At 45.7% G+C, this 26,126-nt stretch overlaps 1 protein-coding gene across 1 annotated transcript in view; it reads right to left on the reverse strand.

Annotated features, from left to right (window-relative positions):
• HDAC9 (histone deacetylase 9) overlaps positions 1-26,126 on the reverse strand; it is a 2,824,806-nt gene that overhangs the window by 73,927 nt on the left and 2,724,753 nt on the right. The gene's annotated exons all lie outside the window — the stretch shown is intronic.

Consider the following 26,126-nt stretch of genomic DNA (forward strand, 5'->3'; position numbering starts at 1 on the left):
GCATTATATTAAACTAAAAAAACATCAAAAATGCCAAACATGAGCCATATATATACTGTTGCCAAAAGCCTGATATTTGTCAGGCCTAGATGTTCATTTTCCTCTAAGCTCAGGGTGTGTACTAGAATAATAATTTATAAAATCGTTAATATATCAGGGACTTTTCTGGAACATTGCCTAAGCTGAAAGGAAAGGGTCAACCATTAAATTCAACTGCAAAAATCAGAAAACACTGATAGCCTTTCCGTAAACTTGTAAACTATTTTATCGGCCAGTGATATTCATTCATTAATTTCAGCAACTGAATTCTCTTCTAAACTTTAAAAGTTATTCATAATTTCCTTTCACAATGGTTACTCGGATTTCTTTCTTCTGTCAAACAAGTGTTAAGAAAAAAATTGAGGTGTATGTAACCTTTCAGCCTTGAGGCTCCTTTAGCTGAACACCTAGAATCCAATTAGATTGTCAACAATAAAAACCACGTTCGTGTCCATGTGCAAACATTTGAAGCAGGACACAATTAACAGAAGGAAAATAAAAAGTACACAAGCCACCACCACCACAAAACATGAGTTCATGCTGATACACAAGGTACGTACACACAATCTTGAAACACAGACGAGTGTTGCATTCTGTTGTGGAGGGGTCGGTGAGCACTCAGAGGGAGAAAATGACCAGGGTAGAGAGAAAGAAGGGAAACACTTCCAGAAGCAGCATTGTGAGGCTGGAGGAAAAGCGGTGTGACGTTTCTACACACTCTGCTGACAATCTGTCTGACCTATGGTTTTTAAAGATTCAGACACGCCAAGTCCTGGTTTAGAGGCGATGACTCTAAAGCCCAGGCCGTGGGGGGATACCTTCAGTTAACAGGTGGAAAGGCTGTGGGCACCACCGCTGGGCTCTTTCACACGGCACGTGGCAAACCGTGTCAGCTCCACTGCTCATTCTAACACGAGAGACGGCTGTGAGGGAGGGATAGTACCAATGGCATATATTCTTACAATAACATTGTCATTTCCTTTCCATTGTCCTTCACGTAAGGCCTTGAGGAAACTCCTGTCTTTACAGCTACAAATAGGTGGAAGCAGAACATGTCATCTAATTGTGAGGAGCTCTTTAAAGCATGATTGCTGGAGTAAGGCAGCAACATGAGGGTCCCAGAGGGTGCCGAAGAGCCCCCTATGCCCCAACCAGCACCCGAAGTGGCTGCCATGCTGTGTAATGAAGCGTGGTGACCGCTTACCACTGAGTGTGAAAACGAAACATAAGCACTGATGAGAAGTGCTTGTGGCAGCCATGAGTCTAGGAGTCTAGGAGCTTTGAAGGCCTACCGGGATGTTCGGTGGCTGTGCGGCAGCTTTGATGCTCTGGGGCTGTAGCGGGTCCGGGCCGAGCCATGTCGGGCCTGGACTGGGCTGAACATGCTGGCTGCCTTCCTCACGGCCCAGTGAGTGCCGGATTGGCGGCGGGACTCCGCAGCCGGTTGCCCCCTTGGTAAGAGAGGCCTAGTGGTGCCCCTACATGCCTGACTTCAAGATGGCGGCGAGATAGGTTAGGCAGTGCATGCGGTCATTTGTATACGGCAGCAGTGGCCTGTGCCTCAGGACAATCATGTAGGCTGTCTCACCACTTTTCTAATACTAATCTTCACAAAGAGCTGTGCTACCATACAGGAACTTAATTAAAGCTGCAAGTTTGGCATGGTCTTACAATTACCCTGGCCTGTGCATCTGGGGCCCGCTCGCTCAGATACCGCTGTTGAATGTGAGCAATATCTTCCCGGGGGGCTACTCTCATTCGTGCGCGGACATGGCAGCCACAAACTGAGTAACTGCAGAGATTCTCTGGGACAATACTACTATTGAGTATCTCATCAAAGTCTTTTAAGAAGGCTCAAAGCAATATGGTCTCCAATTATTTCTCTGCCGCGGAACGCCAAGGTTCACCTCCTGACCCATACTTGTCGGACACCATGGCCCTAACCAAGGATGATTTTGTGGCCTTTTTAAGGGATTTAAAAAAAGAACTGAGAGAGGAGCTGAAGGCGGACATAGCCTTCTATCATACAACACACTACTGGGGGGTCTTAGGGATGATTTTAAAGACCTGCAGGGTGAATATCCCCTATTCACATATAATCAACTACAGAACACCCTGGGTCTACACAAAGAAGTGAAAGAGAAGTGAGTCAGCTAAACGGAGCAAAAACTAGAGTGCCAGTGTTCCGAGTGGGAGCGAGATATCCTGCTGCCAAGACCCATCAATCACCCAATGTCATTCATCATCTGGGTTTTGGTACAATCTTGATCAAGGAAAACCGATCTTGAGAATTGATCGGAAAAACCTTGACACAAAGAAGGACTACGGGTTGACTGGTCACCCTACACAGTCCTTGCTGGCGTCCAGAGACTCACTTGAGAAGGTGAGAGGATCAAAGGGGTATAGGCAAAAAGGAGTGAAAAGTGCAGCGCAACGAAAAATAAGAGATGAGAAAGTGGTGTACTAAAAATGACTAAGGAGTACTCATAATAACTTTATTCCTCGATTCCCCTTGTCATCATTTAAAAAGCAGAATGTTGACGCTCGGAACTTCCAAGACGTCAACCAGAATGGAAGGTCATAACCTTCTCCCTTGAGGCACTTAGCTCAGACATTAACACCCAGTTGACGACTCTCCAACAAGATGTTGATGCTGTCTGCACGAGGACCATGGACCTGGAAGTTAAAGTGCAGGACCTGGAAGGCTGCTCAGAGCCTTTGGAGACCGCGAGTGACCTTCTTAGTGGTCAACTTCAGACCTCACTTATGCAAAATGAGGACCCGAAAATAGGTCGAGAAGAGACAATGTGCGTATTCAGAATCAACAGAAAGGCATGGAGGGGCCGGGCCTGGAGGCCTTTACTCAAAGTCTCTTCACTGAGCTACTCGGTGAGACAACACTGAATGTGAAGTTTGAAAGAGTGCACAGGGTGGGCCCCCCTACGCCGGGTGAAAAACGCCATCCCAGGGTTGTGCTGGTCAAGCTGCACTCCTTCAAAGTGAAAGAAGCGATTCTTCAAGCAGCTCAAAAATCCAACAAGGTCTCCTTCCAAAGAATGTCCTGCTCCATCTTCCAGGACATTGGCCCAGCTACACTGGTGAGACATATACAACTCAGGCCAATTACTGACAAGCTCTAGAAGGAAAACATCAAATGTAGACGGACATATCCCTTTGGCTTGGCATTTGACTTCCACACAAGCTCCATCAAGTCACTGATTTTCAGGAGGTGTCGCAACTTCTTAGCCTCTCATCTCTTTCGGAGTGGGCGGCAGACAACGAGGTTGGCGGACCAGCAGGCTCCCCACCAGGGCTCAAAGAAAACAGATAATGGCGGACCCAATCTCATCAAAAGATGCGCAAGAAATGCTGCAGAAACTTGCCTCTACACCTGACGGTGGTCATAGAACTTTCAAAGGCCTCCCCAGCTGGGAGAGGGGGGGATAAAGCTTCTTGAACTGTTGGGCTAATCAGCAAATGGGATTGGCCTGTTGCAGAGGCCGATCTGTGATGACCAGGTCCAGGCAGGGCACAGCTCACTCGCTCTCTTTCTTCCTCTTCTCCTTTCATATGACATACAGGTCTTTTTAAGAGAACTTCTTGACACTTCCGATAAAGTTAAAGGAAACAGATAATATTTCTCCAAGCCCAGGTCTTAAAAATATTTTTTTACATAGTCAAGCCAGTTAATCTTGTATCTGTTTTCGAGCAAGAGCCAGTCACTGAGAAAGTTTCGGGATAATTCAGTTTTTGGGGACGTCCAGACACGGTGCCATAAAAGAATTGGTTGGAGTTTAATGATGTCTGAAATATATGCCATACCCAATTCTAAATGGCAACAAAAAGTCGAAGAACTTTGTGGGAGAGCAAGTAAATATCTCAGAAAACTGTTCTCGATTTTCTGGAGAGCATCCACATTCTCATGTCCCCAAACTCCTGCCCCATAACATGCTACACTTATGTATTTAGCTTTAAATATCTTAATCATTTCAAGTGCTGACCTTTTGCCTAATCTTTGTGCAAATGCTATCAGGGCAGTTGTAGCCCTAAAAAACAATAGTTTCCTTGCCTCAATCCACAAAGACTTCTTATCTATTAAAATCCCCAAATACGGGTATGTGTTTGTTCTTTCCAAATTTGTGTTCTCAATAAAAATATCCCTTGTTTTCTTAAGTCCCGTACCTGAATACATTACAAACGTTTTTTAATGTTAATCATAAGATCCAGGGCAGCCATAAATTTGCGGTATCTTTCTACGCTGTGTTGAAGCTCTAAAGGTGTTCTAGCTAAAATCACGGCATCATCGGCGTAAAGGAGGGCCGGTATTGGCCGAGAACCAATATAAGGGAGGTCCAGGACCCCTTCCAACATAGCTGTTTCCAACCCGTTCGTATAAAGGGTAAAAGGGAAGGGAGCCAGGACACAGCCCTGCCTAACTCCCCCACTTGGTTTCGTTGTTCAGTGACATGGCCGACACAGAAGCGGTCACTGCTTCCATAAGTGAAGCACTGGTATCTCTCATACCCAAACAAGGCAAGGACCTGAGACAGTCCGGTTCTTACCGCCCAATCACCTTACTAAACCTAGACGTTAAATTATACTCCAAAATCCTTGCCAACAGGCTGGCTGACCTACTTCCAGACTTAATTCATCCAGATCAATCTGGGTTTATTAAGGGCAGGGAAAAACACAACAATATTAAAATGGTGGTCCACCTTATCGAAAAGGTCTCCAAACAGTCAGTACCAACCATTCTAGAGGCTGAAAAGGCCTTTGATCAGGTGGACTTTTCCTTTCTCTTCAACACTGTGAGGGAGTTTGGCTTCAGGACAGATTTCTAACTATGATTAGAGTCAACTACACGGCACACACAGCAAGATTGTTGGTCAATGGGGTTAGCTCTATGGTATTTCCCCTCAGGAGGGGGATGTACCAGTGAAGTCCCTTTTCCCCCCTGTTGTTTGCCCTGAGCATCGAGCCACTGGCAGCCATGGTAGGCCAGAATCCACAGATACAAGAAATCCAATCTGAAGTTGAAGAGCATAAAATGTCACCCTTTGCAGATGACATGCTGTAGTGCCCTGCCTCACCTCACACCTCCGTTGCAGCTACCCTAGTGGAACTGCGCCAGTTCGAAGGAGTGGCGGGGTTTCACTTTAATCTGACCAAATTACACCTGCTCAACTTAATAGTCCTTCCAGAGGACATGGAGCGGGTGGGTAGGTCGATACCTTTCAAATGGGCGACCCACGACATAACCTATTCAGGTATTAGGAATACTCCCAAGGTTAACAATTTATTCCTTGCCTATTATTCACCCTTACTGCAGCAACAGAGAATGGACCTAAAGAGATTGCCCCCTATGTATTTATCCTGGTGTAACGCAGTAGGGGCTCAGGGCACTCGTGAATGGTGGAAACCGTACCACACTGACTCTGCACCCCCTCCTTCTTTGCAGTCAGAACGATGGAATGACGGACAGAGCGGACCCGACAAAGAGGACAACTACAGCGGCTCCTTTAATTGGGCGTATACCACGGAGGAGGAGAACACGCCCCCGCCAGACGTCAGAATGTCCGGATTGGACAAAAGACAGGAAGTCATGTACGCCGGGTGTGCTAGCACCTCGGAGGAAGACCAGCTGGAGGAGAGCGGAAAGGAGAAGCGTGGCAAAAGCGGAGAAGGCGAGGAAGGAGGCAGACCGAAGGAAGAACACGGGAGAGGCGGCGAGACGGAGGACGGAGTAAAGCCAGGAGGCCAACGACCCTGTGGACCGCCGTGCCACACTCCCGAGGGAGGAGTGTGGCTTTCCCAGGTACGGCGGCGTTGGGCAGCCTGGGTGGGGAGGCGTAGTGACAGCATGTAAATAGTGTACAAAAGCCCCCGGTTTGTTCCTTCCCTCTGTAGTTACCCTCCCTTCGTATTCCTTTTTCCTCCCCGGTACCTCACTTCCTCCCCCTCCCTGATCACCGAGCACTGTACAGAGGTTAAGCTCGTCTCACTGGGTTACCCTCACCTCCCTGGACCCTCGTGGTGCAACACTCGTTGAGGTTTGCATTCTAACGGCTTCCCTCTCTTGTGGTTTTTGTTCCATGTACTGGAGCCGGAGCCGGAGAAACCCTTGAATCCATTCCACCTGCCCTCAACTTGAACCGGAGAAGACAACAACCACGGACTCCAGTGCATTTGCCCGGGAAAGACTTACTCTAAGACATAGAAAGACTCTGATGTCAAAACCCCCAAAACCTATAAAAATAAAACCTTTAATCCCACTACTTGGTGTCAAGGTCGTCCCTACTCCCACGGCCACACTGGTGTCAGAAGTGGGATTTACCCCTCAGGAAACGACCATGGCCATGGAACAAGTAATTCAAACCCTCATCGAAGGGCAACAAAAATTGGAATGGGCAATCAGTCAACAGATTACCACGGCAGATGCCGATCGAGAACTATTCCGTACATCAATGACCCAGCAGTTGGACAGTTTCCAAAAGGTCGTACACACCCCAGGCCCACCTATACCCAGGTCAGTCGGCCCACATCCATCTGGAGTGGCCTTGCAGAAGTACATAGCCGGGGAAGACCCCGATGCCTTCCTGCTAAACTTTGAACGCGCAGCTAGGGCGTGTGGATGGCCAGAGGACAAATGGCCTTTCTTCCTAGCCCCGTTATTGACTGGAGAGGCTCAGGCGGCCTATCAGGTGGCCAACCACGCTGGAACCTCCTCCTACACCGACATAAAAGCGGTGATACTAGATCACCTGGGGATGGACGCAGAGGCATATAGACTCCGCTTCAGAAAGGAGAAGGGGGTAACCGGGGAGAATCCAAAAACCATGTACCTGAGAGTCAAGATGGCCGCCGAGAAATGGCTAAGACCTGACTCGCGAAGTAAAGAGGACATCATGTCCTGCATCATCCTGGAACAGTTCATGGAGGCCTTGCCGTATGGCACCCAGAGATGGTTACGGCAACATCCCGGGCTAACCGCGGCCCAGGCTATAGAGATGGCCTCCAACTACAATAGAGCGGCGCCCCGAACATTCCCTTGGGACACGGACAAGAGCGGCAAGCCCAACCAGACTCCTACCAAACCGGAAAAAAAGAAACCGGTCCTGGAACAGTTCAAACCACGACCCTATCGAATGGAAGCACCCCCTGTCATGAAGGGCCCCCAATGTTTTGAGTGTGGAGAGTGGGGACACATAGCCCGGATGTGCCCCCACAAAAGAACCACAGAGGAACCCATGGAGGTTGGCTACATACCCAAAGCCGTGATGTATGCCGCGGAAATGGGACCTTCATTCTATGTAAGGGTACGGGTAAATCAGAGAAAAGTAAAAGCCCTACTAGATTCTGGATGTAGGCAGTCAGTCATCCAAGAAAGATTGTTGAGCCCCTCCCAGATAGGACAGGAGGGCACCGTTTACATTAGATGCGTGCACGGTGACGTCAAACCCTATCCCATGGCCCGCATAACCTTGCACCCAATAGGCAGAGAGCCCTGTTCAGTAAAAGTAGGGGTGGTAGGGACTTTATAAGAGGAACTGATAATCGGAGTGGATAACCCTGACTTCCTCACCTTATTTGAAAGAGAACTAAAAGACCACTCTGCCAATGCATACCTGTCGACCGAGCCTTGGGTTTGGACCGGGGGTTTAAGTTTGCTCAGTCCAATGACCCAACCCTCATGAATGCTTGGGAGGCAGCTCATATCTCTCAGGCCTCTCCAGCTCCAGGGTATCCCAAATTCAGTATTTTAAACGACTTGCTATATCGGGAAGGTAAAGCGGGGGACCCAACCCAGCTAGTAGTGCCAAAAGAGTTCAGGGAGCAGATTCTTTTCTACGCCCACACCCACCTTACGGCTGGGCATAGTGGGACTGAGAAAACAACGCAAAACATTTTTACGTCTTTTTTTTTGGCCTGGGATTTACAAGGAGGCCGAAAAATATTGTCATCAATGTGAGGTATGCCAAAAGAAAAACCTGACCAGACCTCCAGCAGTTCCCCTACAACCACTCCCCATAATAGGCAACCCCTGGGATAGGGTGGGGATGGACCTGATTGGTCCCCTGCCTCGCACTTCGCGAGGACATACCTATGCCCTGGTGGTTATAGACTATAACACAAGGTTCCCAGAGGCTTTCGCCCTCAGCGCACCAACCACAAAGAACATAGCAGAAAAACTGGTAGAGCTGTTTTCACGGGTGGGGTTTCCCCGAGAGATCCTAACGGATCAGGGTACCCCCTTTGTTTCACGGATGATGGTTGAGGTATGTAGGTTGCTGAACCTCCACCACATCCGAACGTCCGCCTACCATCCGCAAACGGACGGCCTCGTAGAGAGGTATAACCGGACGTTGAAAACAACCCTGAAAAAACTGTTAAGTGCCGAAAATAAGGATTGGGACAAGATGCTACCCCTGGCCCTCTATGTAGTGAGATCCCAAGTACAGAGTAGTTTGGGGTTTTCACCGTTTGAACTCCTGTACGGTCGGCAGCCGAGAACTCTTCTGGAAATAACAAGGGATGCCTGGGAAAGGGAGGAAGCAGCCGAACAAAGAAACCTACTAGACTACACCCAACAGTTGCGATCCAGATTAGGGAAGCTGCGGGACTTGGCATACTCAAACTTAAAAAGAGCCCAAGGTAAACAAAGACAGTACTACGATAAAGGCAAGAAGTGGAGGACCCTTGAAAAGGGGGACTGGGCCCTTGTGCTCCTACCGTCTTCTACCCAAAAGTTTAGGAGCGAATGGAAGGGTCCCTACAGGGTAATAGACACCATCGGGCGAACAACCTACCGGCTACAAATCACTCCCACCCGGAGACAAACCTTTCACATAAATCTCCTCAAACGGTGGATTGGAAGGCCCCCTCGATCCGCCAATTTGGCGTTACCCTCCCGTAGCACCACCACTACTTTGGAACACCTTCCAGTAAATACCGAATTGAGTAACACCGAAAGAAAGGAGTTGTTGTTGACACTACGCCCTTTTTCTCCGATATTCTCGGACACCCCGGGGTGTACCCATTTGGCCGAGCACCAAATCAGAACAAAAGAAGGACAGGTGGTGAAACAGAGGGCATATCGCATACCTGCGGCAAAAAGGGCGGATGTAAGGAAGGAGATCCAGGATATGCTCAGGCTAGGAGTGGCAAGACCGTCGAAAAGCAACTGGGCGTCCCCCATAGTCATGGTTCCGAAGCCCGACGGGTCTACCCGTTTTTGTATGGACTTTCGTGCGCTGAATGCCATTTCCTCTTTTGACACTTTCCCTATACCATGGGTAGATGAATTAATTGAACGGATAGGGGAAGCCAGGTACATTACAACACTCGACCTGACCAAGGGGTATTGGCAGGTGCCCCTAAGAGAGGAGGACCGACACAAAACCGCCTTTGCGACTGAGGATGGGCTCTTTGAGTTTAATGTTCTACCTTTTGGACTCCACGGGGCCCCGGCCACCTTACAAAGGTTGATGAACACAGTGTTGGCACCACACACCCAGTACAGTTCAGTGTATCTGGACGACATCGTCATCTTTAGTACCACCTGGGAAGAACACATGGGACACCTGACCAGGGTTCTGACGGCCCTACGGGAAGCCGGTTTACATGTGAATGCGAAGAAATCAAGAGCTGCTTTCTCGAAAGTAAAGTACCTAGGATTCATGCTAGGGGAGGGCGTGATAGCCCCTCAAGAGGAGAAGATTAGAGCCATAACCAACACTCCGTTTCCTTCAACGAAGAGAGAACTGAGTGCTTTCCTAGGCCTCGTTGGTTATTATAGGCGATTCGTTAAGAACTTTTCTAGCCTTTCTGGCCCTCTAACCGACCTCCTACAGAAAAACGTCAAAAACACCCTTCCGAACCCTCCCTCTGAAGAGGCCTGGGCTGCATTCCAGTCCCTGAAGACAGCCCTCACTACGAGTCCAGTCCTCATTCCTCCAAATTTCGAGAAACCCTTTTCCCTGGCTGCCGATGCCTCAGACACAGGCATCGGTGCGGTGTTGTCCCAGGAAGGGGATGACGGAGTCGAACATCCGATTCTCTACGTGAGCAGGAAACTTCACCCAAGGGAACACAAGTATCCCACGGTGGAGAAGGAGTGCCTGGCAATCCGCTGGGCTGTGGACAAATTGCGGTACTACTTGGAGGGAAAGCCCTTCATTCTATACTCAGATCATGCCCCCCTGCAATGGATGCAGAAAAACCGATCCCAGAATGCCCGTATCCTTCGTTGGTTCCTCTTCCTACAGCCCTTTGCCTTTACGGTACTACATAGGAAAGGAAGGGACAATGGGAATGCCGACTTTCTTTCTAGGATGCCAGTCCTCCCCGAACGGGCGAACCCAGGGGGGGAGGAGTGTAACGCAGTAGGGGCTCAGGGCACTCGTGAATGGTGGAAACCGTACCACACTGACTCTGCACCCCCTCCTTCTTTGCAGTCAGAACGATGGAATGACGGACAGAGCGGACCCGACAAAGAGGACAACTACAGCGGCTCCTTTAATTGGGCGTATACCACGGAGGAGGAGAACACGCCCCCGCCAGACGTCAGAATGTCCGGATTGGACAAAAGACAGGAAGTCATGTACGCCGGGTGTGCAAGCACCTCGGAGGAAGACCAGCTGGAGGAGAGCGGAAAGGAGAAGCGTGGCGAAAGCGGAGAAGGCGAGGAAGGAGGCAGACCGAAGGAAGAACACGGGAGAGGCGGCGAGACGGAGGACGGAGTAAAGCCAGGAGGCCAATGACCCTGTGGACCGCCGTGCCACACTCCCGAGGGAGGAGTGTGGCTTTCCCAGGTACGGCGGCGTTGGGCAGCCTGGGTGGGGAGGCGTAGTGACAGCGTGTAAATAGTGTACAAACGCCCCCGGTTTGTTCCTTCCCTCTGTAGTTACCCTCCCTTCGTATTCCTTTTTCCTCCCCGGTACCTCACTTCCTCCCCCTCCCTGATCACTGAGCACTGTACAGAGGTTAAGCTCGTCTCACTGGGTTACCCTCACTTCCCTGGACCCTCGTGGTGCAACACTCGTTGAGGTTTGCATTCTAACGGCTTCCCTCTCTTGTGGTTTTTGTTCCATGTACCGGAGCCGGAGAAACCCTTGAATCCATTCCACCTGCCCTCAACTTGAACCGGAGAAGACAACAACCACGGACTCCAGTGGATTTGCCCGGGAAAGACTTACTCTAAAACATAGAAAGACTCTGATGTCAAAACCCCCAAAACCTATAAAAACAAAACCTTCTTTAATCCCACTACTTGGTGTCAAGGTCGTCCCTACTCCCACGCCCACACCTGGTCAGGACGAATACATGCCATTAAAATGACAGTTCTGCCTAAACTACTGAATTTATTTCAGGGACTTCCAAAAGAGTAGACTGGAACTATTTCTTGACCCTGCACTCATTAATAATCTGCTTTATATGGCAAAAGGGGAGGGCCTGCCTTTCCTGCAAATTATCCTCGGGGGGGTCTAGCGCTCCCTGATTTTAACTTATATTACAAGGCTGCACAGCTGAGAGTAATTCCTGAGTGGTCCGCCCGCGAGTCAGACAAACACTGGCTCCTCATGGACAGAGCTGTAGTAGGGAAATATATTTGGGACTTACTGTGGAAACTAAAAGCAGATCGACCCCCAAAACCATACCCGAGTACCCCTACATGGATAACTGTGGTAGGAGGTAACTAGATGAGAGACTTGGATGAGCTTTCCCTCTCCTCTAACTCCAATCCATTTTAATCCAGCATTTCCTCCCGCATTACATATAGGACCCTTTTAAGCTTGGAGGGCGGGGGTGCCTCACTGTCTCAGACTTATTTCATAACTGGGATATCCGCACCTTTGAAAACTGTACCCAAGATTTTCAGCTTCCACCGACGGAACACTTCTGTTATAATCAGCTTAAACATTGGGTACTCCAACCAGAGTTTCGTGAAGCTGCCACAAGGGTCCTAACACCTATTGAGCACTTTGCAAGGAGAGGTGGTGATACAAGGGAAACCTTTTCTTTCCTCGACACCCTGTTGGTTGACACACTATGCGCCCCCAGGCCATGAAAAATAGAACCCTGGGAATGCACACTAGGGGGCCCTATTACGGAGGCTCAATTGTCCGGACTGGTGAGGGATATACCCAGGTTTCATCATTTGATTGGTCTCAGGGAGCCTCATTACAAACGTTTATTTGGTTGGTATCTCTACCCCACCAAACATAAGAAAATATTTCCCAGGACCAACTTTGATCTCTGTTGGAGGGGCGTTGGGCTGCAGGGCGACTTTAAACCCATCTGGTGGGACTGCCCTTAGATATCCCCCCTTTGGTCCAAAATATTGGTGCAACTTCTGGGGTACCCGCTTTCGGATGACCCCGGATTAAGGGGATTTGGGGGTTAAGGGATGGTTCTCTTCGGTATCAGACAAACTGATAAAAATTGGTTATGTAGTTATGCCAGAGGCAGCCAAAATGGCAGTGGCGGCAGCATGGAAACAAGTGGAGGCCCCCTCTTAGACGCAATGGCACGCAACGCTATGGAGGGTGGTTACGGTGGAACGTATGGCAGATATCCTACTAGACTCTTATAAGATCTTTGAATATGTTTGGGGTCCATTGGTGAACTATCTTTCGAAAGGTCTGCACGTGGTGCCAGAATGAGGGCCCTACACCTGTTCCAATTTTGAACACTGAGGGGACGATTTACAAAATCTCCACGCCACGCATTGCAGCCCCCCACGAGGCTGTGCTGCATTGCGCTATAGGGAGGGAGCAGGAGAGCGCCATATTTTCAAAGATATGGTTCTCTCCGGCCCTTTCCCTTGCTCCGGAGTTGATGCCAGCTGCCATGCGCCATGCACACTCCTTAGCGTGCAGCATAGGTTTTGTACAGGACGGCTACCCTTCCTATACAAAATACTATGCTAGGCATGACGCAACGCTTTTCCTACTTTGCATATGTCCTGCACAGTGCAGCACGCTTGCAAAGTCAAAAAAGGAAGGAGAAATGAAAGCATTTCTCCTTCCTGGCACCTAGTGGAAAATCGCGCACTTTTCTCACGCTAAACTAAATCTACTGTTTTTAGTAAATTGGTTTTAGCGTGGGAAATCTTGGGTGATTGCATGGGAACAGCCATGCACCACCCTTGGTACGCCCCCATAGCGCAAAGTAATGGAAGGCAGCGCAATGCATTTATTTTACGTTATTTCCAGAAAGTTAATTAGGAAAAAAGATTTTGCACCGTGATGCAAACAAGGTGCAAAATCTTGGTAAATCTCCCCCATAGTACTCGTGGAAAGCTGGAAAGATAAACATGATGGCCCAATATGGTTGAGAATCAAACTGCAATATCTCACAGGAAACAATCTTCTACTGGTTTTATTACCTTCCCGTGTACAATACTTTTATTTGTAAGTTAAGTTGGGGGAGGGGGGTGGGTTATGAAACTTGTTTTGTTCTGTGGAGGGTATGTGTTTGTATTTTCTATAATGAGCATCCTGTTTATACCAAGCACTTAGCCTCCTCTCTATTTACGAACTCTGTACATTTGGAAATAACAATCAGACCTTGAGTTGAGGCTTATATTGTTATATTCTGAACTTATCTAGAAAATAAAGAGAACTTTGATTTGAAAAAAATCAGGATTTCTGAGAAAATATATCACACATGTTTTCTTATTTATCTTTTAAAATTGCTTTCTAGCTACTTGTGGGCTTGCAGTACCTGTTGTGCCACCCACTTAAGTAGCCCTGCAAACCTGTCTCAGGGCTGCCATTGCAGCCTGTGTGTGCAGTTTTGAAGTGACATTTTGACCTGCCGAAATCAACCTATTGATAGGCTTAAAAATTCCTTTTAAGTCACCCCTGTGGTAAGCCCTGAAGCTATGAACAGCCCACAGAGTAAGGTGTGATGTATTTAAAAAGTAGAACATGTACATTTAAGTTTCACATGTCCTGGTAATGAAAAATGAAAATCTCTTAAATTTGTTTTTCATTAGTGTAAGGTCTGCCTCTACTATATGATAACATTGAGTTACCTTGTTATATTTAATAAGTGATAGCATTCATTTGGGAGCAGGGAGAAAAGCAGTTTGATGTCTGTAGAATCGTAATTGAAAGTCCTCTTTAATAGTAAAGTTGGTTTTTTAATCACAATTCTGAAAATGCCACTTTAAGAAAGTTGATGCAGTAACAGATGATGGACTGAATGCTAAATAAATCAATCATTCTCCACCAGGCAAGAGATCTGGGTTAAATCTATTGTTCTTTTGCTCACTACGCCACCCCAGTTTGGACCCAGCTGCAGCACTTTTCACCATAAGTGGGATGGGTATGCCCAGACGTGGGTCCCTTGCTTGCTGTGCCATTGGATTCATGCTAGCCTGGCTGATGAAGGGTGATACCCCGAAACCGGTTCTAGGATGCTTGTTTCAGGTCCAAGGAGGACCCGGCTTGACAGTTCGGGCCGGAATGGTACAGTAAGGAGCAGGGTCAAGATTAATTTGCATATGTCTGGGTCCAACCTGGGGTGGCGTTGACCAATTAATTTAACACAGATCTCTTGACTGGGGATGAATGTTTGATTTATTTTGCATTCCATCCATCATTTGTCGCTGCAGCACTTTTAGAAAATTAGCATTTTCTTGTCCTAACCATTTGGTGCCTGCAGCCTCTTCCTGTGTCAAGAATAGGTGTAACTGGCAGTTGGTCTTCGTGTATTGATGGCAGACACTGTGACAAAGAGGAGACAAGTTTTGGCAGAATGGCCACTTTGAGTTAACAAGGAAGGCTGCCTTGTTGTGCTCACCTGCTGCCTTCTTGCCTGGTTGGGAAGTAACGGACCTGCAACATGTACCCAGGAGCACCAGAGTGACTCCAAGGGCTAGTCTCATGTAACCAACTAGACTCTGCAACAGTGAGTCCTACCCTGCCGAGTGGCGCCACCCCAGACCTGTACCCTTGGAAGTGGGCCTGAAGGTGCTCTGTTTGCCCATCTGTGGACCCAGAAGAACAGACACACTGCTTCTGCTGTGTGGCAAAACCCTGAGCAGAACCAATGAATTGCCTCTGCTGCCTGGACTTCGCTGATGCCATGACCTTGCATTGCCTTCACAACCGAGAGTTTCACTGGAACTGCCGTTGAGCATCACATCTCCAACAAGGACCTTGCATTGCCTCACCTGTGTGATGCATCATTGATGTGGTTGCTTGTAAAGCTCCGCAACCAGGATTTAAGGTACTCTTGTTCAGGGAGCCTAACTGGGTGCCTGTAGCTGGCCCACACTCAATCGCAGTCGGCCTGATTTTGGGACTTTGACCCAGTCCAGTTTATATTCACTGAAATATTTGAACTTGCATATCTCCAGTTCTACTGATTCGATTTTTGTTGTTTTGGTCTTGTTGAATTCATTAAAGCTTACTCTCTGTTTCTAATTTGGTATGCTTTTTTTGTGTTGTATTTTTACTTTATTACTGTTCGTGTTCTTTTTGTCTGCAATGTCATTGTGTACAGTAAAACTCTACACAAAGTAAAGTTGTGAAAGATAATTCTGCATACACTTTTTCACCACAGATTTATGACACAAATATGCAAGTACAGTGAATCACAATCCTTAGATTGTATTAGGTATGGTTAGTTTCCATTAGCATTCCATTTCATCCCAATCAACCAGTAACTCAATTTCTTACTCTGATGTTCAGTGATGAGGTGCAGTGCTAATCAGTGATTTTGTGAAATATTAAAATCCCAGTTACTAATCTGAGATCAATTTGAGGCTTTTTTTTATTCTCCCTAGTTTTCTGATTGGCTATCTTTTCTGTTTTTCTAAATTCAAGTTCCCTGCCTCTTTGTCTCATATCATGGAAGTGAGGAGGCTCACTGCGGATAACCTCAGCAGGGCTGAGCTATAGCAACTCTGCATGGAGAGGGGGCTACGTTCAGAAATGGAGGCCCCAAAGCTGGACTTTCAGATATCCCTCTTTGCCTATGAGGAAGTCACAAGGATGCAATACCAGCTCCAGGACTTTGAGGATGAAGATCCTAATGCGGGGATCCTGATGATTGGGGAACTTGGTCTGGAATGGAGGATGACCGCCGGGATGTGTGCCCTGAGCGGGAACTCCCAGAGGATGGAGACCCTCTACCCACTGAGAGAGAGTCCAGTGTGAGAGTAGCGAGCAGTGTGTCCTCCAGGAATGTACCACAGAGGAGCAAGTGGGCAGGAAAGCAGAAAGGGAGTTGAGATACTAAATGACCAAGCTTAAAACATGCTGCTGGAGCATTAGAGGAGCCTGCAAGAAATGGAGATTGAAGCTAGACAAACCTCAGAATCCAGCAGCAATGAAGATGACAAGAAGGTTTGCATAACTAAAGATATGGGGGTCTATTAGGATGGCGGTCGGATGACCGTCGCCAAGCCGGCAGCAGTCATCCGCACGCAATCGCAACCCAGAAACCGCCCGTCCCATTAGCATGGCAGTGACGACCACAGCGGAGCTGGACCGCTAAAATATGTACAGGTGCAGGGCCAGGCTCTGCCGGCATGATTATGATGCCGTCTGTAGCCAGACTTTCCATGGCGGTGGAACCGCCATTGAAAGGCATTCAGAGAATGTTTTCGGGGGCTATTGAGGGCCCCCAATATGTTTGGGGGGTGTGGGTGCACTGGGTTCCCCCCTTCATGTCCCTGTACCAGGTGGCAGGCACTGCACAGTGCCTACAGCGCAGTGCTGGGATTTGCAGGACATGCTATTTTTGACATTGCGGCGGTGCTGTTGGCAGCAGCAACTGCCGCAATGTTAAATGCAGCAATCCAACCGCCGCAGTCGGATTTTGACTGTGGAGCATTCTAATTGGAACGGCAGTTATGCAGCGGTCCTAGCGGGCAGTGTTTTCCTGCTACCATGGCGGTTGGAGTGATTTTCCGACCGCCACACTAATAGACCCCCTGGTGTCCAATTATGTGGTGGGAGAATACATAGATATATGGGTTTCTGCTTATGAAGTGACCCTGAGGGTACACAAGATCCCAGAGGACCAAACCCATTTTGCCCTCTTAAAAGCCATTCTTGTCACAAAATGTTGGCGTATCCCTGAGAAGTACCATCTGAAGTTCAGAGACAGCCACAAGCTCGCAAATCAGTCTTGGGTGGACTTCTTGGATTATGCCAGGAAGGCACTGAGTGGCTGGGTGAGGGGCAGCAGAGTTAATCATTATAATGCGCAGGACATCTTTATTGTGAGGGCGCTCATGCTCAATATTTGTTTTTACAGACCTGCACCAGCACGTAGTGGACAGAAAGCTGACTGACCATAGGAAGCTTGCTGAGGAGACTGGCCTCTGGGTCAGCACCAGAGTGCCCAAGAGGTGTCTGGAGGTGACCCCAAGAAGGGTGGTTCAGGTCCCACCAGCAGAGTGAGGGGGAGGTTAAAGATGACATGGAAAAGTCCCAGAATGAGGCGAGGAAAGAGTTCACAAGCCCATCTGAGGAACAGGGGGGATGTTCTGGTGGGCGGCAGTCCAGGGTACCCCATTTCCAACCCTTCTGCTTTAGGTACTTCTAATTAGGACACAAGCAGGGAGACTCTGTCTGTCTGTCTGAAGAAACCACCTACTTGTGGGATCTTCACAAGGGTGGCTTATATGGCCTTAGGGGGAGGTAGCCACCAGGGCAGGTCATACACCATGCCATGATCCCCCTTAACTGGGAGATAGACTCAGCGGGTGATCTTGTTATCCCTGAAGTTGGGAGTTGTCACTTTCAAAAGGAGAAAGTGAATGGGATCCCTGTTACTACTCGGAAGGATACCTGAGCTAGCCAAATCATGACAGTGGAAAAGCTATTCTCTCCAGAGCAGTACATCGATCAGGTGTGTGAGGTAACTCAAGTTCTTTCTCATGGCCCTGGCATCCCCGATGTTTCCATGGGTCAGTTCTGTGGGTTCAGGAGAGGGTGCACAGACAGAATATCGAGTTTTAAATGTCGACATACACAAATGGAAATATCGTGATACAGGAATATCCACAGTAAGAATATTGTGGTTAGAATATCAACTTTAAGGTAAGAAATATTGTTTTTAAAAATATCACAGTTTGTAATATCGTTAGCAAAAATATAGTTGTTTAAAATACCGATGTTTAAATTGGTGTAATGTATGTTAGTATGTATTTTAAAAATATGTGATCTATTTTCTGTATAAGTGTTGCTTTTGTTATTTAATATATGTGTTACATTTTTTGTAGTGATTCATTTTATGTTAATTAAATTTAGCATTTAGTTATGTAGCGGGTTGTGGGTTTATAGGGGAATAGGGTGGGAAGTAATTTAATTATAATAAATTAATTAGATTTTATTACTTATTAGTATTTATTTAATTTAGATTTTATAGTATCAATTGTGGGCATTAATTTAGTATTATTTAATTATTTATTTGTTGTTATTTTTTCTTAAATAATGAATCGGCAATTATGTTATTTGTGTTAATTTTTTAGGAGGGTTTTGGAGGGTATAGGAGGGTGGAAAGTAATTTAATTATAAAAAATATTTAATATTTTTTATTCATTAGTATTGATTTACTTTGATTTTATAGTATTCGTTGTGGGAATTAATTTATTATTAATTATTAATTGGTTATTAATTATTATTAATGAATTGATAATTATGTTCATTGTATCATTTTTGTAGGAGTGGGCTGTGAGATTATAGGGGAACTATTTAATTTTAATACATTTAATTATAATTGTTATATATTAATATTTATTTAATGTATCATTAATAATATTAATTCTGGGAATTAATTCATAATATTTATCAATTGTTTGTTTAATAATATTGATTAATTAATTATTTGGTAATTCATTATATTATTTGTGTCAATTTGTAGGAATAGGTGGTGGGGTTTATAGGAGAATAGGGTGGGAAGTAATTTAATAATAAAAAAATTAAATATGGCAATTGGGTAAATAATTTGAGATGTGTGTTGTGGGGTTTATAGTGGAAAAGGGTGGGAAGTAAATTATTTTTAATTAACTAATAAGTTGTTAATTGATAATAATTTAATAATGTAAAATTAGTTATGGAAATTGTGTAATGATTTTTGGGTGTGTTGTGGTATTTATTTAGGTTTTATTAATTAATAATTAATTGCTCATTATTATTCATTTATTAATTGATAAATATTTGTGGTAATTGTTTACTTTTACCTTGTGTGTGGAGTTTGGTTGTATAGGGGTAATGCTTGGTGAGTAAATTAATTTTTAACTGTTTTATTTGTGTTTTAATTAGTTATGTTTGTTTGATTATTAATTATGTTAATTATGGAGGTACACTTTTTTAGAAATTTAGATGTGTGTTGTGAACTGTGTGGTGTTATAGGATAGGAAATAAAAAATATTTATTTTATGTAACAATTAATGTTTTTGATTTTAATTAATTTCTATTAATATATATTTTGTGTGAAAATTATTTTTTTAATTTGTATAAAATAATGTTTGTAGGTCATTTTTTTAGATTTTTTTAACATTATAATGTGTTTCTATCGCTCGTAATTTTTTATTATTTTTATATATTTTTTTGTTTTTGACATTTTTTGTATTGTAGTTGATATTTAGTTTGTTTTTAATTTTGCATTGACTTCAGTGGGAATATTAATTTCTACCCCTTTGCTATCCAACACTTTTACTGGAGTGGGAATATAAAATGTGACCCCTCTGCTTTCCAACACTTTCCCTACTGTTGCACTCACTGGAGTGGTGAATAGTAATGTGTACCCCTCCTCTATCCAACACTTTCCCTACTGTTGCACTCACTGGGGTGGGAATAGTACGTTTTATCCCTCCGCCATCCACCAGTTTCCCTACTATTGCACTCACTGGAGTGGGAATAGTAATTTTTACATCTTCACTAACCAACACTTTCCCTACTGTTGCACTCACTGGAGTGGAAATAGTAATTTGTGCCCCTCCGCAATCCAACACTTTCCCTACTGTTGCACTCATTGGAGTGGGAATAGTAATTTTTCCCCTCCACTATCCAACACTTTCCCTACTTTTTCACTCAATGAAGTGCAAAATATAAGTTTAAAAATTATTAAATATGTTAATGTTTTAATTTATAATATACTTTTTTTATTAGCGTTCACGTTATAGGTGTATGTATATATATATTCACTGAAAAAACCATAGGTTATAGACCATATATAGTTAGGAATTAGCATTTAAAAAACCTTATTTTACTCACACAAAACCATTGAAATTCCATATATAGTTAGTTGCACTAACTATATATCGCGCACCCGCAATCCACTGCTGATGATGTCACATATTACATCATTCATGACATGGTCAGTGACATCACTGATGACATCACTGATGACATCTCAAATGACATCACTGATGACATCACTGATGACAACATCCAGTGACTGTATGTTTCTGTAAAGTTAAAATATGTCTTACATATTGAAGAATGAGTGGATGTAGAAGTGTCTGGATGAAGGATTTAGTAGGTGCATGACTGACTGTATGAGTGAGTGATTAAATGTGTCTCACTGAGTGCATGGGTTAGTGACTAAACTGTCTTAATTTGTGCATCATTATGTCTATTGTTCTGTAAACTGTTGCATGTGTTGATCAATAGCTATATGAGTAACTATATGGGTTATTGATTGATTGTCCAAGTATTTGTATGGGAGACTGAGTGTGTGTGGCTGGCTGGGAGGTGTGTGACTCTGTGCAGATCAATGTGTACTTATATCAATGATTGTATAACAAGGTAAGTATGTGTTAGTATATGTTTGAAAATATAAGGTGCTCTATGTTTAACTGTATAGACAAGAAAATAGAAGTGTGATTGATTCTTTACAGGACTGACTAGGTGTGTGAGTAACTCCATGGATGAGTGGCAGAGTGTGAGTGTCTGTATAGGTGTATGAGTGCATATGATAGTGTTGTAAAGATGAGTGATTGTATGTATGAATGATTGTATGGGTGAATGAGTGAATGTGTGTGTAGACGTAGGAATCAGTGAGTACATATGTAGTAACTAGTATTGGTGTGTCAATGGTTTCAAAAATTATACTCTGTATTTAACACTGAGTGAAACAGAGGTTATATTAAAATATGAGGAGATGCATTGTATTGTCACATGAATGATATCATCAGTGATGTGGTCATTGATGTCAAATGAGATGTCATCAGTGATGTCATCAGTGATGTCATTTGAGATGTCATCAGTGATGTCATCAGTGATGTCACTGACCATGTCATGAATGATGTAATATGTGACATCATCAGCAGTGGATTGCGGGTGCGCGATATATAGTTAGTGCAACTAACTATATATGGAATTTCAATGGTTTTGTGTGAGTAAAATAAGGTTTTTTAAATGCTAATTCCTAACTATATATGGTCTATAACCTATGGTTTTTTCAGTGAATTTTCAAGGTTTTGTAAATGCTAATTCCTAACTATATATGGTCTATAACCTATGGTTTTTTCAGTGAATTTCAATGGTTTTTTAATAGCAAATATCATAAGCTGTCGAATGTCAGGTACGTGGTAAGTGAAAACATTTTCGTGTTTATGCACACTGATCTGCTTTGAATGGTGCCCCCCCCCCTCATTTCTATTAGGAGTACTCTCTCTTTGCACATAGTGAAGGGTAGTTAACGCAGGCCTTTGCCCCCGTTGTAATACGTCGTGCCTGCTTCTCTCTCCATTTGATTGATTGTTATCCAAGTATTTACTGTTTTAGAATTGGTTCTCTTTGGTTCATTCTCTATTTACAAACAAACACAGAGTCGCAATACTCTGTTTAGTCTTTGCAGATAACGAAAAATCGTGTAAAAAAAAAAGAAAAGGAATCGAGCAAAATCAGTAGTCCACTAACGGGATCTCTTTTTTACCTCGCTAAAATAGAAACATTAGGAACAACCCCTCATGACAAATACAAAACTAGTGAAATGAACTGAACTCCACACAATGATGGCTGCAAAACAGCTCGGCTCCGCCACCCACCCCGCCCAAAATAACGATAAAGAGCGGCTGCCATGATTGGTTGCGGAATGGCCACGACGGAGCTACGAAATGGTACTGCTCTCATGCTAACCCCAGCTTCAGTCTGAAACATCCAGAAACACTGTAGACTACCAATTCGATCAGTTCCGGTAGCGCCCCAATGTAACCCGGTAGAGAAGAACTAGCCCTCCCCTCTTTGACTAATGGTTCTTGTTGCCTGTCCCTTCTGTTGTCATTTAACAGAACTATTTAGCCTGCTGAAAGGGGTTGTGTTCCGACCGCTGGTTGGTGGAGACATTTTGACTATATTCTGGACCTGCGTTGTCGCGTAATGCGTCATATGACGCGCCGCGTTAGCGCATCCGGAAGTCATCCGGGGCGCGCAGCGCGTAACGTAAGCATAACAAGTCATGTGACTTGTTAATAAAACTTTTCATTGGTTCATTTTACTTTTCTTATTCTAATGATGAAAGGCTTGGTCATATGACCTAAAAATTACGCTTTTTATTACTTCCGAACATTATTTTTTCTTAAATATATGTTATAATGTTCCAGGCTAATGTACTTTCCCGGAAAATTTACAACTGTCCTGCAAGTAAAATATATTCTTTTTTCGAGAAAAAGAGCGTTTCTTCGTCCCATGACGGAGCCGTTGAGCAAAAGAGGGTCGACCTGCTGTCTTAGTCGCCGATACGCCTGAATATGAGATTCTTATCGATCACTTTATGTTGCAGGAATAGAAAACACAACAGCCCTTGACCATTTATCTTTACTGCGTTCCTTCGTATTATACCTTTTACCCTTGATGTAATTGGTCTGCTTTATTTCACTTGCCTTTTAATGATTCTAAAACAGTGACTATTATTAAAAACTTTACCAATGTATATACTACTACCATGTTTTCTTTTAAAAACCTTTATTGTGAAAATTTCATTATACAAATACGAGCCTATAACCACGTGGGCCGGCCACGGAGCAAACTGTAATCGTATATGATGAGTAGACATTTACACTGTAGAGGAACGTAACGGACGGGCCATTAGGTTGCAAGAACTAAGGTGTCTAACAGTTACGGAATCGGTGGACGTACATTTTATAATTAAAATACGACAGGGCCAGTTACAATAAAATTATCTAGATATACATTTGCGGGCAAGTACCATGGGTGACGTTAATTCGAACTTTCAATAGTACAGTAATCAATAACACATCAGAACTTAATATCAATAGGGATGTCGAAATATTCAATCAATTCTCGTCCCCGCCCGCCATGTGCTTCAAAACTGCATACGTATCTCGTGATTTCAAGGTTCTGCAACCAGTACACAACAAGGAGTTACGAGTCCCATTTATTCCGGCGCCATTTTGGGCGAGGACGGGCAGGTCCAGGATATAGTCAAAATGTCTCTACCAACCATCGACTATGATGATGTTCATATGCTGTATTTATTAGAGTAACACTCATCTGTCCACATGAAATTAATTTGCCACAATCTAAACATGTCATTTTAATCTTTCCAAAGTTCTTCTAAATATTTGGGACCGTTTCCCTTCCCTCTGATGCTGTCAGTGCCACTTCTTTGATGAATGTACTAGCAGGTCAGGGGTTCTCCTCCAAATCTCTCTTTTATGCAGCACTATAATTAATTGGTGCCACCTCTCCATATGACGATGCATGGTATAGTTACCATAACTATATTTTTTTTCGATTCCTCTGGAGAGTTCATCGTGGCAGATGAAGCGTGTAACGTACCGGGCATTTACCTTTTTTTGCATGTACAGGAAAGGGAAAAAAAATCGAGCGTCCGAGTTCTAAGGTGTCCCAGGGCCATTTTAGTGGACCAGGCCCAAATCCAAAGAACAGGCCGCCATTTTGAGAGTCCTGTTGCAGCTGCCTGTCGCTGTAGCATCAAGAGCAGCCGAAACTCAGCTGAATGGCAACTGAAACGGTAAAGGGGCGCCCCACTACAGCAGACGAGCCTCCACCTAGGAAGCCCCGTTCATGCCGCCTTCCCCCCCCCCCCCTTCGGGCACCCCACGCCGTTATTCAGAGCAGTATTGTAGGATGGCCACACCAGTGCGGCAACTTGCTAGACATCACCTCGGTGGTAACCGAATCTCAACGCCTTGTGGTGTCTTCTATTCAGAAAACATTGTTATGCTGCCTCCGACCTATTCGCCGCAAGTGCGCACACAACTCAACTGCATAGCTTGCTAGACACCACCTCGGTGCCATCCGGATCTTGGAATCTCAGCGCCTCTTGGTGTCTTCTCTTCAGAAAATATTGTTGCGCTGCCTTTGGCCCCATTCGCACATCGGTCCGCTACTGACGCCATCTCACAGGCTAATGGGGCGCCCCACGCCGACTTTCAGCATTGTAGGATGACCACACCAGTACAGCAACTTGCTAGACATCACCTCGGTGCCATCCGGATCTCGGCGCCCCACTGCAGATGAAGTGCCTCTCAACTATGAAACTACCACGGTGACATCCGGATCTTGGCGCGTTGTGCTGCCTTCGGCCTATTCGCACATCGGTCCGCTACTGACGCCATCTCACAGGCTAATGGGGCGCCCCACGCCGACTTTCAGCATTGTAGGATGACCACACCAGTACAGCAACTTGCTAGACATCACCTCGGTGCCATCCGGATCTCGGCGCCCCACTGCAGATGAAGTGCCTCTCAACTATGAAACCACCACGGTGACATCCGGATCTTGGCGCGTTGTGCTGCCTTCGGCCTATTCGCACATCGGTCCGCTACTGACGCCATCTCACAGGCTAATGGGGCGCCCCACGCCGACTTTCAGCATTGTAGGATGACCACACCAGTACAGCAACTTGCTAGACATCACCTCGGTGCCATCCGGATCTTGGCATCTCAACGCCTAGTGGTATCTTCCATACAGAAAATATTGTTGCGCTGCCTTTGACCCCATTCGCACATCGGTCCGCAACTTAGACATCACCTCGGTGCCATCCGGATCTTGGCATCTCAGCGCCTTGTGGTGTCAGTCAGAAAATATTGTTGCGCTGCCTTTGGCCCCATTCGCACATCAGTCCGCTACTGACACCATCTCACAGGCCAACAGGGCGCCCCACGCCGACTTTTACCATTGTAGGATGGCCACACCAGTGCCACAACTTGCTAGACACCACCTCGGTGCCATCCGGATCTTGGCATCTCAGCGCCTTGTGGTGTCTTCTATTCCGAAAATATTGTTGCGCTGCCTTTGGCCCCATTCGCACATCGGTCCGCTACTGCCGCCATCTCACAGGCCAACGGGGCGCCCCACGCCGACTTTCAACATTGTAGGATGGCCACACCAGTGTGGCAACTTACTAGACACCACCTCGGTGCCATCCGAATCTTGGCGCGTTGTGCTGCCTTCGGCCTATTCGCACATCGGTCCGCTACTGACGCAAACTCACAGGCCAACGGGGCGCCCCACGCCGACTTTCAGCATTGTAGGATGGCCACACCAGTGCTGCAACTTGCTGGACACCACCTCGGTGCCATCCGGATCTTGGCGCGTTGTATTGCCTTCGGCCTATTCGCACATCGGTCCGCTACTGACGCCGCCTCACGTGCCAACGTATTTTCTCCGCATTTTATACCCTATGCCGCATAACAGGTCATGTGACTTGTTTATAAAACTTTTCATTGGTTCATTTTACTTTTGGTTTCCTAATGATGGAAGGCTTGATCATATGACCTAAAAACAACACTTTTCATTGGATGAAAACTTTTTTTTTTCCCAAACGATGAAAGCCCCACCTTGTTTCTGGATGTTTCAGACTGAAGCTGGCTTCAGCATGAGAGCACCACCATCTCGTAGCTCCGTCGTGGTCATTCCGCGAGCAATCATGGCAACCGCTCCCCACCAGAAGCCTACAGGAGTCGGGGGCCCCCAAAACTTTTGATAAATCCTCAAGGCGGAGGGGACGCTTTCGAGAATGGGGTCCAAGACCTAGCAGACAAGCGTCCGATTTCCAAGGTGTCCCAGGGCCATTTCAGTGGACCAGGCCCAAAAAGAAAAGAGCCTGCCGCCATTTTGAGAGTCCTG

The sequence above is a fragment of the Lissotriton helveticus genome, chromosome 10, assembly GCF_964261635.1.
Source record: "Lissotriton helveticus chromosome 10, aLisHel1.1, whole genome shotgun sequence".
Taxonomy (NCBI): Eukaryota; Metazoa; Chordata; class Amphibia; order Caudata; family Salamandridae; genus Lissotriton; species Lissotriton helveticus.